At 49.3% G+C, this 16284-nt stretch overlaps 1 protein-coding gene across 5 annotated transcripts in view; it reads right to left on the reverse strand.

The window, feature by feature from the left end:
* LOC141231210 (uncharacterized) overlaps positions 1-16284 on the reverse strand; it is a 178831-nt gene that overhangs the window by 26441 nt on the left and 136106 nt on the right. For 2 of the 5 annotated variants that reach the window (XR_012297649.1, XR_012297655.1), the window contains exon 2: positions 1161-1261. The exons of the other annotated variants lie outside the window; for them this stretch is intronic. The gene's annotated coding sequence lies outside the window, so the exon portion shown is untranslated. The remainder of the gene's footprint in view (positions 1-1160; positions 1262-16284) is intronic. 5 annotated transcript variants of the gene reach the window in all.

Genomic DNA, 16284 nt, shown 5'->3' on the forward strand with positions numbered 1-16284 from the left:
CAACGGGTGGCGTAGTCGACACAAAGAACATCTAGTAACATCTATAAGGACTGCCACACACTGAGCTTGACACCCTGGGCACGGACCGGGTCACAGCCACTCGGAGACTACAACCCCCATCTGATCCGGCTCCGGGTATCCCCCTAACAGCACTGGCCCATGGGGCGCGTCACAATGAATAAGGATAAGATGCATTAAAAGATACAGACAATGGTAGCGGCAAAACGACGTGTGAGTGGGGGCCTGCCGACGCCAGCACAAACTTCAACTGGATGTCGGACGCACATTCAATTGAAGTATATTGCGCCGCAGAGACCCATCAGGTCCGTGCGTAGCAATACACGCTACTGGCCAATCAGAGGCCAGCAGCTGACATCGGCATGCTCATGATTGGGGGTGCATGGTAGTGACGTCATGCGCTTGAAGGGGTGGCTCAGGGCACACGCTGTGGATTGGAACTGAGTTCTCTTTGCCCTGAAACACCTCTTCTAAACAGGAACCTGACATGTGTATGATGTGCTGTGGGGTTCGTTCTGTACTTACTTGTCGTACAGGAGTCCTTATTAACTTCCCATCCATGAGACCAAATACAGCTGCAAACATAATAGGAGACTTTAGGTCCGATTTAACAGGTTCAGCTTTTCTGTGCAATTTGGATACATGCGGTTGTGGCACACAGGAGACAGAGTCCCCTCCGGTTGATGTTTCTTTTGTCTGGTGTACTATCAGTCCTTGCCTCCGTTCTGCCTGAACTGCCCCCCACCTTCACAGACTCTGTTGGTACCAGGGACTTTCTGTCCAGCATTACAGTTTCCCTGAGGCTCACCATCTTTCCCTCTTGCTGTAATCCGACCGGCCTCTTCCTCACAGGGGAGACAGTGACATGGAATCAGATGCCTCTTCTGGGCCCTCTCACTGTCTGAGACTTCCTGTACTCGAACTCCAACTAGGAAGTGCTTCCCCTTTTTATCTGATCTAGTCCCTCCTCATGCTGTGCTACTAACTGTATTCCTATGCCTTCCACTGGACAGGCCTCCCTTATCTCCTGGGAACAGCCTTGAGGTAAAACCTCCAGGAAAACCAAGATACAAACCGGCCATACGGATAAAATTGCAGATTTATAGAAAAACACTTAACCATGAAAATATTAATATACATACTATCCAATTTAACTCCTCTTGACTCTGCGTCTTCTTCTACCTCCTTGCACTCTTCCCAACGCTTGTACGCTGAAGTCAGCTGCCGGCTTCAGAAGAGGACGCTGCGTGAAGGAAGGTGAGAATCATTGTTTATTTTTTCTATGCATTAACCCATTAATGACCTTGGACGTATGAGTACGTCCAAGGTCGTATCCCTGCACTCCATACTCTCTGCACTCCGCATGTTTTCGGGCACATAACAGTTTATCTGTACAGCGAACATGTGCCCCTAACAGCCGCGGGTGGAATCGCGATCCACCCGTGGCTGTTAACATGTTAAATGCCGCTGTCAATCTCCGACAGCGGCATTTAACATGGCTGCGCTGGAAGCACGTCACTAATCACGCCCATCGGTGCCTGTGTCACATGAGCATGGGTCGCCGATGGGTTGGCATAACAACCCGGGGTTTGCAGGAGACCTCTGTGGTTGTCATTGCCGGGATGCTATGAGCGCCGACAAGGTCATAGCTGAAGCCCTGCTGTGTGTAGCACAGGTTTGATGATCGCAGCTTCTAGTCTCTCATAAAGACTATTGATGCTTGTGAAAAGTAAAAAAAAAGTTTTTAAAAAATATAAAAAAAAATTCAAATAATATAAAAGTTAAAATCACCCCCCTTTCGCCCCATTCAAAATAAAACAATAAGAAAAAAATAAAAAAGATCAAATATGCACATATTTGGTATCACCGTGTTCCCTATCGCCTGATCTATCAATATATAAAAAGAATTAATCAGATCGGTAAATAACGTAACGAGAAAAAAAATCAAAACGCCAGAATTATGTTTTTTGGTCCCCACAACATTGCAATAAAATGCAATAACAGGTGATCAGAAAATCCTATCTACCCCAAAATGGTATCAATAAAAACGTCAGCTCTGCCCACAAAAAATAAGCCCTGACCGAGCCCTAGATTCACGAAAAATGGAGACGCTACGGGTCTTGGAAAATGGCAACTTTTTTTTTTGCAAACTGGATTTTTTTTTCACTACTTAAATAATAAAGAACCTATACATGTTTGGTATTTACAAACTTGTAATGACCTGGAGAATCATAATGGCAGGTCAGTTTTAGCATTTAGTGAACATGGTAAAAAAAACAAAAAAAAAACAATTGTGGAATTGCATTTTTTTTGCAATTTCACTGTACTTAGAATTATTTTCCTGTTTTCCAGTACATCATATGGTAAAACCAATGGTGTTGATAAAAAGTACAACTCACCCCGCAAATAACAAGCCCTCACATGGCCATATTGAGCAAAAAATAAAAAAGTTATGGCTCAGGGGAGATAGGGGGCAAAAAACGAAAACGCAAAAACCCAAGGTGGTGAAGGGGTTAAAGAACAGCAGTAGAGCGGGGGACATATACCAGGATGAGAGGATATATATACCAGGATGGGGCCCAGGATAAGGGACATATATATACAGTGGTGGCCAAAAGTATTGGTACCCCTGCAATTCTATCAGATAATACTCAGTTTCTTTCTGAAAATGATTGCAATCACAAATTCTTTGGTATTATTATCTTCATTTAATTTGTCTTCAATGAAAAAACACAAAAAGAATTGTCCTAAAGCCAAATTGGATATAATTCCACACCAAACCTAAAAAAGGGGGTGGACTAAAGTATTGGCACTGTTTGAAAAATCATGTGATGCTTCTCTAATTCGTGTAATTAACAGCACCTGTAACTTACCTGTGGCACCTAACAGGTGTTGGCAATAACTAAATCACACTTGCAGCCAGTTAACATGGATTAAAGTTGACTCAACCTCTGTCCTGTGTCCTTGTGTGTACCACATTGAGCATGGAGAAAAGAAAGAAGACCAAAGAACTGTCTGAGGACTTGAGAAACCAAATTGTGAGGAAGCATGAGCAATCTCAAGGCTACAAGTCCATCTCCAAAGACCTGAATGTTCCTGTGTCTTCCGTGCACAGTGTCATCAAGAAGTTTAAAGCCCATGGCACTGTGGCTAACCTCCCTAGATGTGGACGGAAAAGAAAAATTGACGAGAGATTTCAACGCAAGATTGTGCGGATGGTGGATAATGAACCTCAACTAGCATCCAAACAAGTTCAAGCTGCCCTGCAGTCCGAGGGTACAACAGTGTCAACCCGTACTATCCGTCAGTGTCTGAATGAAAAGGGACTGTATAGTAGGATACCCAGGAAGACCCCACTTCTTCCCCCGAGACATAAAAAAGCCAGGCTGGAGTTTGCCAAAACTTACCTGAGAAAGCCTAAAACGTTTTGGAAGAATGTTCTCTGGTCAGATGAGACAAAAGTAGAGCTTTTTGGGAAAAAGCATCAACATAGAGTGTACAGGAAAAAAAAAGAGGCATTCAAAGAAAAGAACACGGTCCCTACAGTCAAACGGAGGAGGTTCCCTGATGTTTTGGGGTTGCTTTGCTGCCTCTGGCACTGGACTGCTTGACTGTGTGCATGGCATTATGAAGTCTGAAGACTACCAACAAATTTTGCAGCATAATGTAGGGCCCAGTGTGAGAAAGCTGGGTCTCCCTCGGAGGTCATGGGTCTTCCAGCAGGACAATGACCCAAAACACACTTCCAAAAGCACTATAAAATGGTTTGAGAGAAAGCACTGGAGACTTCTAAGGTGGCCAGCAATGAGTCCAGACCTGAATCCCAGAGAACACCTGTGGAGAGATCTCAAAATGGCAGTTTTGAGACCTGGAGCAGTTTGCCAAAGAAGAATGTTCTACAATTCCACAGGAGCACAGGAATAGTCCGACGCAGGTGCAAATGCAAGATGCTAGTGCGCGTGCGCACAAGCTGGTGTATGGCGCTGGCGCAGCTTGTATGACACTTTAGTCTCACTATATTACTGAGTTTTGTCATATGAGCTGCGCCTGCGCCATACATGATTTTGATTTTGTCACCATTTTCCGAGACCCGTAACCTTTTAATTTTTCGTGATCTGGGGTTGTCTAAGGGCTTATTTTTTGCACATTGAGCTGACGGTTTTACCGATATCATTTAGGGGTAGATACGATGTTTAGATCGCCTCTTGTATTGCAATGTTGCGGCAGCCAAAAACCCATAATTCTGGCATTTTGATTTATTTTCCATTATGCCGTTTACCAATCGGATCAATTTATTTTATATTTTGATAGATCGGACATTTCTGAACATAGCGATACTAGGGTTCACAGGAGGATCGTAATGACAAGCACGGAGGTTATCAGCAGACCCCCCAGCTATCATGACAACCCATCGGCGACCAGCGATCAAGTCATAGGCACCAATGGAAGCATGGAATGATGCGCTCCCTGCCGGGGCGCATGTGAAATTCCGCTGTTGGATTAACTATACTGTAACCAGGATCTATTTACATTTGCACTTTTTTATATAGGGTATAATATACCCTGTAGACTAATAGACTTGAATTTATTTACATTTGCTCTATATTGTACTAAGATCAACATATCCCATGCTTTGATTCATGTTTGTGATTTATTAGTACAGTGACGAGCAAAAGGATAACAATATTCTGAACTTTTGACTTTCAGGCTCCATATCTCACCATCCACTACTGCTTCGAACGTAAGACTTCGATCATTTTATAGACAATCATCTTGGCTATCTCATACATAAATTTGACTTGCAACTATTTAGCATATGATTAGTTATGCAGATCCTTATCATGTCACTGCATTGTTACTGTTTTACTCCTAAAAATCTAAATTTTAATATTTTGTCAATATTTTGTAAATCCACCTTTGGCTTTCAACACTGCCTGAATCTTTCTGGGCATACCGTCAATCAGATTCAAACATGTCTCAACCAAAATCTGATCCCACAGTTGGTGCAAACTGATTGACTTACTTGGGTTCGTATACAGTTTTTTCTTCAACTCTACCCACAAATGTTCAATTGGGTTGAAGTCTGGGGGGCCAAGTGGGGGCCAATCCAGCACCTCTACTTCATTGTCATTGATCCATTTCTTCACCAATCTTGACTTATGCTTCGGGTGGTTGTCCTGCTGGAACACTTTGTCATCCTTTTCATACCCATTGCACTCGAGTTTATGAAGTAACTCGCCTTCTAGGATACTTACATATAGCTCAGCATTGAGACCGCCATCGATCCTGGTCAAGTATCCAACGCCTTTGGCTGTGAAACAACCCCATTTCATCAGGCTTCCTCCAGCAAAATTGACAGTTCCTTTAATTTCTTGATCCGTTAGTCCTTTTCCCTTGTTTCTTCCAACCCCCTTTTGCACCCATTTAAACCTCCTTGTTTATTTCTTTTGTTTGTATTGGCTAACCCATTTTTGGATTTTTGTAAAATGATGTCCAATTTGCCTTTTTTTCTCTGTTTTTTTGTGTTGTTCCAATACACACAAAGGAAATAAACATGTGTATAACACAATTTGTTCAACTGAAATAATTTTTTTGGTAGAAATACTTCATTTTCTGGAACAATTTCAAGGTTGCCAACACTTTCGGCCATGACTGTATATGCCATTCACCCTTGTATTTATGTCCCTCATCCAGGTATACATGTCCTTCATCCTGGCCCCATGCTGGTATATATATATACCCCATGCAAATGATGTTATAAATATCTAAATGGCCCTTCACAGAGAAAAGGTTCCCCACCCCTGCTTTTTACCATCAGCATGACATTCATTTTTGTAGTATAAAAACAAAATCAAAGCTTCTATTATCAGCTCCACAGTGAAAAATGGATAGCAATCAAATAACACGAGCTAACCATAACTTTCAAGAACCTATTCACTTGAATGGGCTACTTTGGTCTAAAAATAATATCAAAATCAGACATGTTTATGTTTTTTTGTGAATATACTAATAAAAAACAGCACACATACAGTCATGGCCAAAAGTATTGAGAATGAGACAAATAGTAATTTTTCCAAAGTTTACTGCTTCATTTTTTGTAATGGCAATTTGCATATACTCCTGAATGTCAAAGAGTGATCAGCTTAACAGCAATTACTGTACTTGCAAAGTCAATATTTGCCCAGAAAATGAACTTTAACCCCCAAAACACATTTCAACATCATTGCAGTCTTGCCTTAAAAGGAGCAGCTAACATCGTTTTAGTGACTGAACCATTAACACAGGTGTGGGTGTTGATGAGGACAGGGCTGGCGATCAAACAGTCATGATTAAGTAAGAATGACATCACTGGACACTTTAAAAGGAGGCTGGTTCTTGGTATCATTGTTTCTCTTCAGTTAACCATGGTTATCTCTAAAGAAACACGTGCAGCCATCATTGTGACCCGCCCCCTGGGCCAGTGTTGTTTGGGGGATACCCGGAGCCGGATCAGATGGGGGTTGTAGTCTCCGAGTGGCGGTGACCCGGTCCGTGCCCAGGGTGTCAAGCTCAGTGTGTGGCAGTCCTACAGATGTTGCTGGATGTTCTTTAGTGTCGACTACGCCACCCGTTGATTTGCGGTCACTACGGCCGCCGCTGCAGCAGGGTCCGCTGAGGCTGGTGGTGTGTGTGCAGCTCAGGTAGTATAACCCCCAACGGGAGGGGTATAGCCTCAGGGGGTCAGTTGTAGAGGGTGGTGGTTGTGGTGGTGCAGTGAGAGTGGTAATAAGACTCCGAGTCGGGCTGTGCAGTTCAGGGTTTTACTTACTGCTTTTGTGTTGGTCACTCCGGCCTTGAGTGACCGCCCGAGCCGCGCTGCGTCCACCAGGTCCTGGACTCGGCCAACCCCCAGGTGATTCTGGAGCGTGGTCCTGAGCTCCCTTTCTGACTTGTCCTTCTCTCTGGCCTTCCCCACCAGGGATCCACCTAAGTCCGGCTCCCTCGGGCCTCTTGTTGGTAAAACCCTTGTCTCTGGGTTCCCTGACCCTATTCACGGTTTGCCTTCCGGGTGGATTTAGTGGGTGGTCGTGGCAGATCCTGCCCACGACCTCCGGTCTCTGGCTAAGGATTAGGGCCCTCCACCAGCTTGGGATCCGGTACCCTTGTGCCAACTCTTCACCCTCTGGTCTAATTTTGGGTTCTTTGAGTTCCCTCTTCTCCCCCTCTGGGTCCTTCCTTCTCCTCTCTCTCTCTCTTGGCCTTGGAGCTGGCTGAGCTGCTCTGCTTCTCTGACTCAACTCTGACAGACTGACCCTGATCTAAGATGGTGCCCACCTTATATACTCCCTCTATGTGTGAGCTCAGGTGACCAGCACCCAATGAGCTCCTAGCATTACCCAGACTGCTCCCCCTATCTGCCCCTACACTACTGGGATGTTCCACCCCCCTCCCACTCCAGCCAGGGACAGACACTGTCGTACCTGCACATTTCTCTAGTGAGAGTACCATCGGTCTGTCCCCCGGAAATGGGATGTGTGTAGTGCATGCAGCCTACTGAGCTCAGTTCCACACTCCATCCTTACCCGGGAGTGGAATACCACACCTCTGGCTTGAGGTGTAATACCCCTGTAGCAGCCGAATCCTCAGGGTGCTACATTCCCCCCTGGTAAATCACAGCACGTCCTCGGGCTGTAAGATATAAAAACATCCAAAACATACAATTTTTTTTTTTTTCATAAACATAAACATATAAAACATCACATAAAACTTTTCATAAAAACTCTTCATAACGTCCTTGTAAACACTCTTGCTCCTCCGGCCACGGTGCAACTTGTGACCGGGAAAAGCGCGACAGTCTCTTTAAGAAAAACAACAGTTTACTATAAAACCGGTAGGGGGCGCCTTAGGAAGCGCAACTATATACAATAGGAATATGGCCGCTCTCAGTCCCCGGCCAGGTAATGGGAATAGGGACACACGGTTTAACAGTTCACTCTTGTCCCAACGGGGACTTATTTAAAGCAGCAACAGTTCACTGTACCCCGATGGGTAACTATTTACAGTCTCTTTACCGTACTTTAACGATGGCGTCCTCCTGCTCCTTCTTTGGATTTAGACCCATCCGGGTCCTCCTGCTCCTCCTCATACCGCAGCTCCTCCTCCGTCAGGCGATGTACATGGAGGGCGTAGGGTCCTTTGGCACACTTGTGCCGGGTGAAGGTGACCTCGTCCCCTACGTACAGGTCACGGCCTCTGTGTCCCTCCGGCAGATGGCTTTCTACGTCTCTGCGTGTGACAAAGACGTCGCCGGGGGTATGATGGTCTTTTATGAAGCCCCACCCATGCTGCAGGTTGAATTTAATCACAGTCCCGGTAGTACGGGGCCATGAGCTGCACGGGGGTTCCTCCTGGTCCGGCTCTTCTGCTCCGCGCTCCTTATCTGTGCTTGCTGTTCCCGGACCCGCCTCTCTCTCCGCTCCTTCTCGAAGACCTCGAGCTGCTGGCGGCAGCACTCTGCACGTTCCGCTGCGGCCGCCCGAGTCTCCTGAGTGAACCCCATGAGGTCTCCTCCGGTGGGGTCCCACTCAAACTGTGCCTCCTCTAGCGGGGGCTGGGTCCTCCTGACGGGCTTCGGAACCGGAATCAGGGGTTCATCTAGGGGTCTTTCTTTCCGGAGTCGGGGATGGTGAAACTCCGGTGGCCATATGAAGGGCTGCCCATCCGGGCACGTATGCTGGGCGAACAGGTCCTCACCCAGGTGCGGTACTTTAGGTGTTATGGGCGCTGTGGTGGTAGCGGCGCCCGGGTTGACCAGGCCTTGCGACCAGGCTTGGGGCACGCTAAAGGAAAAGGGCACCGTAAGAACGGCGGCGCCCGTGGTTACTCGGCCCTGCGACCAGGCCGATGGTATTTCCTGCTTTGCCGCGCTCAGGGTCGAAGCGCGTGACGTCACAGGGGTCGCGGCTGCGGTGTCCGGTTGAGGCCTAGTCTGCGGCGGTGACGATGCAGCGACGGGCACGGCAGGGGGAATTTCGGGCTCTGCGACGGGGAGCTGGGGCAGGCACGCGGTTTCCCGGCTCGGGGTAGAGACGTCCCCTTTACCTGCCTCCATTCGTTCAGCTCCCTTCTCGGCGCCGTCTCCGGCCTTGAGTCCTCCTGCACCATCCTCAGAGGCGGTCTGTCTCCTCGTCTCGAGTGGCGTGCTCCGCTGATGGGTTCCGGTCTGCTGGGCCATCTCTCGGCTCCACTCCGCCAACGTCTCTCGCTGCACCCGGGCCATCCTCCGTGCGAGGCCCTCCAGCGCAGTCTGTGCACACTCCCGGTCTCGGGGGAGCTGTGCCAGGACCTCCACTAGGCCTAGTGGGGTTGTTGCTTGCAGCAGGCTCCTGACCACTGGGTCGGTGCTGCCTGACTCTCCCTCCATCTCCGGGTAGGCTTTCTCTGGACTCTTCTCCAGACTTCTTGTCTCCGGGTGCGCTCTCTCCAGACTGCTCCAGGCGACACCCATCTTCGTTCTTCTGTTCCGTCTCCGCCCACATTGAGGGTGGTCCCGGGGCAACTTTGTGATTGTCAGTTCCAGGGGCAGTTCTCTTACGCTGATGGACACTTCCAGCATCACAGTCTCTGTTGGTGGGCGCGGTTTCCGCTTTTGGCGCCATTCTTCGACCTGGCCCACGATGGGAGGTGGCCCTTTGCCACCTTCTGGCACGCCCACAATGGCGTCCGCTCCTCCAAGGCGGGAAATCCCCGGAAATGGCGGGAATCGTCTCCCAGTGGCGGGAAACTCCATGGATGGCGGGAAAAAGCTGCAAATGGCGGACAACCGGCGGGAAACGACCTGTGATGGGGTCCGTTGGCGGGGACCCTCCGGAACCGGCGGGAGACTTCTTTTTAAGGTAACGGTGAACTTTTCTTCAGGCACGCAGTACCCGGTTGTTGCGGGCACGTTATCCTGCCGACTACGCCAAAGTTGACGCGCCCCCTGGGCCAGTGTTGTTTGGGGGATACCCGGAGCCGGATCAGATGGGGGTTGTAATCTCCGAGTGGCGGTGACCCGGTCCGTGCCCAGGGTGTCAAGCTCAGTGTGTGGCAGTCCTACAGATGTTGCTGGATGTTCTTTAGTGTCGACTACGCCACCCGTTGATTTGCGGTCACTACGGCCGCCGCTGCAGCAGGGTCCGCTGAGGCTGGTGGTGTGTGTGCAGCTCAGGTAGTATAACCCCCAACGGGAGGGGTATAGCCTCAGGGGGTCAGTTGTAGAGGGTGGTGGTTGTGGTGGTGCAGTGAGAGTGGTAATAAGACTCCGAGTCGGGCTGTGCAGTTCAGGGTTTTACTTACTGCTTTTGTGTTGGTCACTCCGGCCTTGAGTGACCGCCTGAGCCGCGCTGCGTCCACCAGGTCCTGGACTCGGCCAACCCCCAGGTGATTCTGGAGCGTGGTCCTGAGCTCCCTTTCTGACTTGTCCTTCTCTCTGGCCTTCCCCACCAGGGATCCACCTAAGTCCGGCTCCCTCGGGCCTCTTGTTGGTAAAACCCTTGTCTCTGGGTTCCCTGACCCTATTCACGGTTTGCCTTCCGGGTGGATTTAGTGGGTGGTCGTGGCAGATCCTGCCCACGACCTCCGGTCTCTGGCTAAGGATTAGGGCCCTCCACCAGCTTGGGATCCGGTACCCTTGTGCCAACTCTTCACCCTCTGGTCTAATTTTGGGTTCTTGGAGTTCCCTCTTCTCCCCCTCTGGGTCCTTCCTTCTCCTCTCTCTCTCTCTTGGCCTTGGAGCTGGCTGAGCTGCTCTGCTTCTCTGACTCAACTCTGACAGACTGACCCTGATCTAAGATGGTGCCCACCTTATATACTCCCTCTATGTGTGAGCTCAGGTGACCAGCACCCAATGAGCTCCTAGCATTACCCAGACTGCTCCCCCTATCTGCCCCTACACTACTGGGATGTTCCACCCCCCTCCCACTCCAGCCAGGGACAGACACTGTCGTACCTGCACATTTCTCTAGTGAGAGTACCATCGGTCTGTCCCCCGGAAATGGGATGTGTGTAGTGCATGCAGCCTACTGAGCTTAGTTCCACACTCCATCCTTACCCGGGAGTGGAATACCACACCTCTGGCTTGAGGTGTAATACCCCTGTAGCAGCCGAATCCTCAGGGTGCTACAATTGCACTGCACAAAAATGGCCTAACAGGGAAGAGTATCGCAGCTACAAAGATTGCACCTCAGTCAACAATCTATCGCATCATCAAGAACTTCAAGGAGAGAGCTTCCATTGTTGTCAAAAAGGCTCCAGGGCGCCCAAGAAAGACCAGCAAGCGCCAGGACCGTATCTTAAAACTGTTTCAGCTGCGGGATCGGACTACCAGCAGTGCCGAGCTTGCTCAGGAATGGCAGCAGGCTGGTGTGAGTGCTTCTGCACGCACTGTGAGGAAGAGACTCTTTGAGCAAGGGCTGGTTTCAAGAAGGGCAGCAAAGAAGCCACTTCTCTCCAGAAAAAACATCAGGGACCGACTGATATTCTGCAAAAGGTACAGGGAGTGGACTGCTGAGGACTGGGGCAAAGTCATTTTCTCTGATGAATCCCCTTTTCGATTGTTTGGGACATCTGGAAAACAGCTTATTCGGAGAAGAAGAGGTGAGCGCTACCACCAGTCTTGTCTCATGCCAACTGTAAAGCATCCTGAAACCATTCATGTGTGGGGTTGCTTCTCAGCCAAGGGAATCGGCTCACTCACAGTCTTGCCTAAAAACACAGCCATGAATAAAGAATGGTACCAGAATGTCCTCCAAGAGCAACTTCTCCCAACCATCCAAGAGCAGTTTGGCGCCCAACAATGCCTTTTCCAGCATGATGGAGCACCTTGCCATAAAGCAAAGGTGATAACTAAATGGCTCATGGAACAAAACATAGAGATTTTGGGTCCATGGCCTGGAAACTCCCCAGATCTTAATCCCATTGAGAACTTGTGGTCAATCATCAAGAGACGGGTGGACAAAGAAAAAACAACAAATTCTGGCAAAATGCAAGCATTGATTATGCAAGAATGGACTGCTATCAGTCAGAATTTGGTCCAAAAGTTGATTGAGAGCATGCCAGGGAGAATTACAGAGGTCTTGAAGAAGAAGGGGCAACACTGCAAATATTGACTTGCTGCATTAACTCATTCTAACTGTCAATATAACCTATTGGTACTCATAATATGATTGCAATTATATTTCTGCATGTGATATAAACATCAGACAAACACTAATAAAAACCAGAGGCCAGCAGATCATGTGAAAATATAATTTTGGTGTCATCCTCAAAACTTTTGGCCATGACTGTACGACAAACTCTGATGTGTGAACAGTGTCGTATTGACCCGCTGTGAAACTGGAGAATTCTTCGGCAGGCCTCGGTTCAAAGGCAGGATGCAGAGGGGACCCTCTGAAAACAGCACTGGTTTTAACCGAATGTGCGTTCTCAGACACATATTCAGTTGAAATGTATTGTATGTCATCAGCTTTCTGCACCACAGTAGTTAAAATGGCAGCTAGCCTGTCAGAGACCAGTAGCTGATGTTGGCGTAGTCGTTGTATGATATCACTGCCACGCGCTACCCCATCTGCGCTGAAAATGGAGCAGCAAGAGGGCGTCGTTCGCCGTGGGAGCATGGACAGGTAAGAAGAATCATTTTTATTTTCTGTATTGCAGAAGAGTGCCAGGGTGGGGGACATTATTACAGGAGAGAGCTCAGAATTGGGGACATTATTACTGGACAGAGCTCAGAATTGGGGACATTTTTACAGTAAGGGCCCAGGATGGTGGACATTATTAAGTAAAGGGCTCACGATGGGGGACCTTATTAAATAAAGGAGCCCAGGATGGAGGACATTATTAAATAAAGGGACACAGAGTGGGGGACATTATTACAAGAAGGGGCCTAGGAAGGGGAACATTATTAATTAAAGGGGCCCAGAATGTGAGACATTATTACAGGAAGGGCACAGGATGGGGAACATTATTAGAGGAAGGGCTCACGATGATGGACCTTAATAAATTCAGGAGCCCAGGATGAATGACATTATTAAATAAAGGTATAAAGGGTGGGGGACATTATTACAGGAAGGAGCAAGGACTGGGCTTATAATTCCAAGAAGGAGACTGGGATGGGGGACATTATTAATCCCTTTCTGACCTTAGACGTATCCACATGTCTTGGTCGCCTGGTAGTTAATGACCTTGGACTTAGGGGATACGTCCAGGCGATTTTTAAGTGCACAGAGGTTCTGCGTGCGCAATCGCTCAAGGGTGTCAGCTGATTCTGACAGCTGACACCCAGCTCTCAGTGCCAGGAGAGGTGCCCGCACCACTTCCGGCACTTTAACCCCCTAAATTGATAACAGCATTTAGCAAGCAGGCAGAGGGACATAAGCCCTTCTGCTCTTGAATCGGAGACCCCGTGACGTCATCGTGGGGTTCCGATCTTTGCCATGGTGACCCGATATCATTATGACGACATCCAGGTCACCAGGCACTAGCAAGGTAGTTAGATCATGTGCAGTGACAGGTTATAAAGTATAGCAATGCTCCTGCATTGCTATACGTTATAAGGCTATGTGCCCACGATGCAGAAATGCTTCAGATTTTTTCCGCATCTCCATGGCAGGAAAAACGCATGCGGATTTTCCATGCGTTTTTCCTGCCAGGTAGAAGCGTTTGTCAAGCGTTTTTGCATGCATTTCTGCATGCGTGTTATCAAGCGCTTTTCCAAGCGATTTTAGCATCACTTTGAAAAGTGCTTGACAACTTGGTCACACTATAGAAATCCATGCAACTGGCATGGATTTATATAGTGTGACCAAGTTAATAGTTGAAAAAAAGAATAAAAATGGTAAAAAACCCCCAAAAAAACAAAAAAAACATTATACTTACCTTCTGATAGCCCCCGGTCTTTTCTCCGCTGCGTCCGCTCTCTTGTACGGCTCGCGGTGGTGTGAAAGGACGTTTCATGACGTCATTTAGTCATGTGACAGGTCACGCGACTGCCGGCGTCACTGAGGAGACCGGGGGGACATCAGAAGGTGAGTATATGTTTATTTTTTATTTCAAATTCTTTATTTAACAGGTACGCTCCTCTTCTCCTCTTCTCCCGACCCGGGTACCATCCGCACATTGAATCGCTTAATATCCGCATGTGCACATGTAGTCATGTGGATATTAAGCGATTCAATGCAACTCAATAGCGGCAATTACGCAGCGTGTCCGCAAAATTTATGGACATGCTGCGTATTTTTCCGCAATGATAATCCGCAGCGGAAATTTCCGTAGCATGTGCGCAGCACATACGGCTTATCATTGGGGACCATGAGGCACGTATTACCAAGCATTTTTTAAGTGTTTTTGTGGCACCCCAGGGGTCTGGTTCTCCACAGTAATGTAATGTTATGTCTGAGAGCAGGTGGGAGGTCCTTTGGTCAGGGATCCTGTGCATGCCACACCTCCTGCCCAGTCTTGGGAGGGGAAGAGCTTCCCCTGTAAAAACCCGGGGCTGAGGCAGGGAGAGTCAGACAAGGAGAGTGGAGACAAGAAGCAGCATAGGAAACAGCAGAGTTCCAAGGAGTCAGGGGCTGGCAGCTGCAGCGCTCGCCCTGACTAAGAAGATTCTTTACCGGACCCGGAGTCCGAGGCTGTGGGGACTAACTTCTACCCAGCAGCAGAATCCGTCAGGCAGGGGATTTCAGGTCCTCTGGCCCAGAAGCCCGAAGGCACGGTCACACGCGTGGGACCAGCACCGCCATCGTGGAGCGGAAGCCATTAGAAGGCCCCGAGTCACCGGCCATACGGGTGAGCACCACACGGTACACTCAGGGACGTGGGCTACTTACATCAGCTTCTAGCAAGGTAGCCAGAAGAGTACAGTCAGTTTGTGAGGCCTATAACTACGCCTGGCCAGGGGAGATCCCATCTGCTCAAAGACTGACCAGGCCCCATTTGCTAGCAAGTACTCCGGGAGGGTCTATCGTTGTTACCAGTAAAGACCCTGAACTACACCGTACCGTCTCTGAGTGGTTCCTGCTACCCCCATCATCCACGTCGGCTGCCCTGAGGCCATACCCCTCCCGTTGGGGGTTATACTATCACGCTGCACAATCCTACCACCGGCCTCAGCGGTCTGCCCTGCAGCAGCAGCTCCCTGGCTGCACTCAACGGGTGGCGTAGTCATCAACTATTTACTACTAATAGACTGCCGTCTAGTTTGACTCCCTGGGCACGGACCGGGTCACCGCCACGAGACTACAACCCTCTACTGATCCGGCTCCGGGTAGGCTCCCGCATGCGCAACGCAGCGCGACACAGGCCCAGGGGCGCGTCAACTTTGGCGTAGTCGGCAGGATTTCGTGCCCGCAACCACCGGGTACTGCGTGCCTGAAAAGCAAAGACTGTTCAAACTTACCAGTGGTGAAGATTCCCGCTATCCGTAGAGGTTTCCCGCCATCCGGCGCCATCTTCTACCTTCTTCCCGCCATCGGTGAAGTTTCCCGCCATCCGGCGCCATCTTCGGCCTTCTTCCCGCCATCCGTGGAGTTTTCCCGCCGTTGGACGCCATCTTGGGGACGCCGCGCGGGAAGAAGAGGGGCGTGGACTCCGAAAGCGCGCGAGAACTGAAGCCCCGCCTCACGTCCGGACGTTGCGTAAGGTCCTGGAAGGAGCCCAGCAGACGCCGACGTCACAGGAGCGCGACGGAAGGTCCTCAACCCTGACGATCCACTGCGGAGCCGCGGCCTACGGAAGAGGATCATCGCAAGGTAGGCCACGGTCCACTAGGGGGGAGGAAGATGTCGGATACGGAGGAGAGCTTCACTGCCCCAACCCCCGCCAGCGCTACCGCTGCTGCAGTTATGCCCTTCACCATGCCCTATATCCCGGGAGCAGCTTGGCTACCCCAGTATTCAGGGGAGTCACATACCCTGCATGACTTTAGAGAAAAGCTGGATAGCCTCTTCCAGGTGTACCCCCTCACAGAAGAGCAAAAAGTGAGCATCCTGGTGGCCCAACTAACCGGGGCAGCCAAAAGGGAAGTAAAATCCTGGCCACCTGGGAGGAAGACTGTCGCAGGGATACTAACCCGGCTGAAGGACACCTTTGATACCCGCACCTCAGCCGAGATTAAGCTTAGATTCTACGGGTGCAAGCAGCGAGCGCATGAGAGTATAAGGGACTATGCACTAAACCTACAAGAGGCCCTGAGGGCCATAAAGCAGACCGACCCTGATGGGGTGGGAAACGAGGACAGGCTGTTGA

The sequence above is a fragment of the Phyllobates terribilis genome, unplaced genomic scaffold, assembly GCF_046119375.1.
Source record: "Phyllobates terribilis strain yellow unplaced genomic scaffold, ASM4611937v1 Scaffold_2__4_contigs__length_985480577, whole genome shotgun sequence".
NCBI classification, from domain to species: Eukaryota; Metazoa; Chordata; class Amphibia; order Anura; family Dendrobatidae; genus Phyllobates; species Phyllobates terribilis.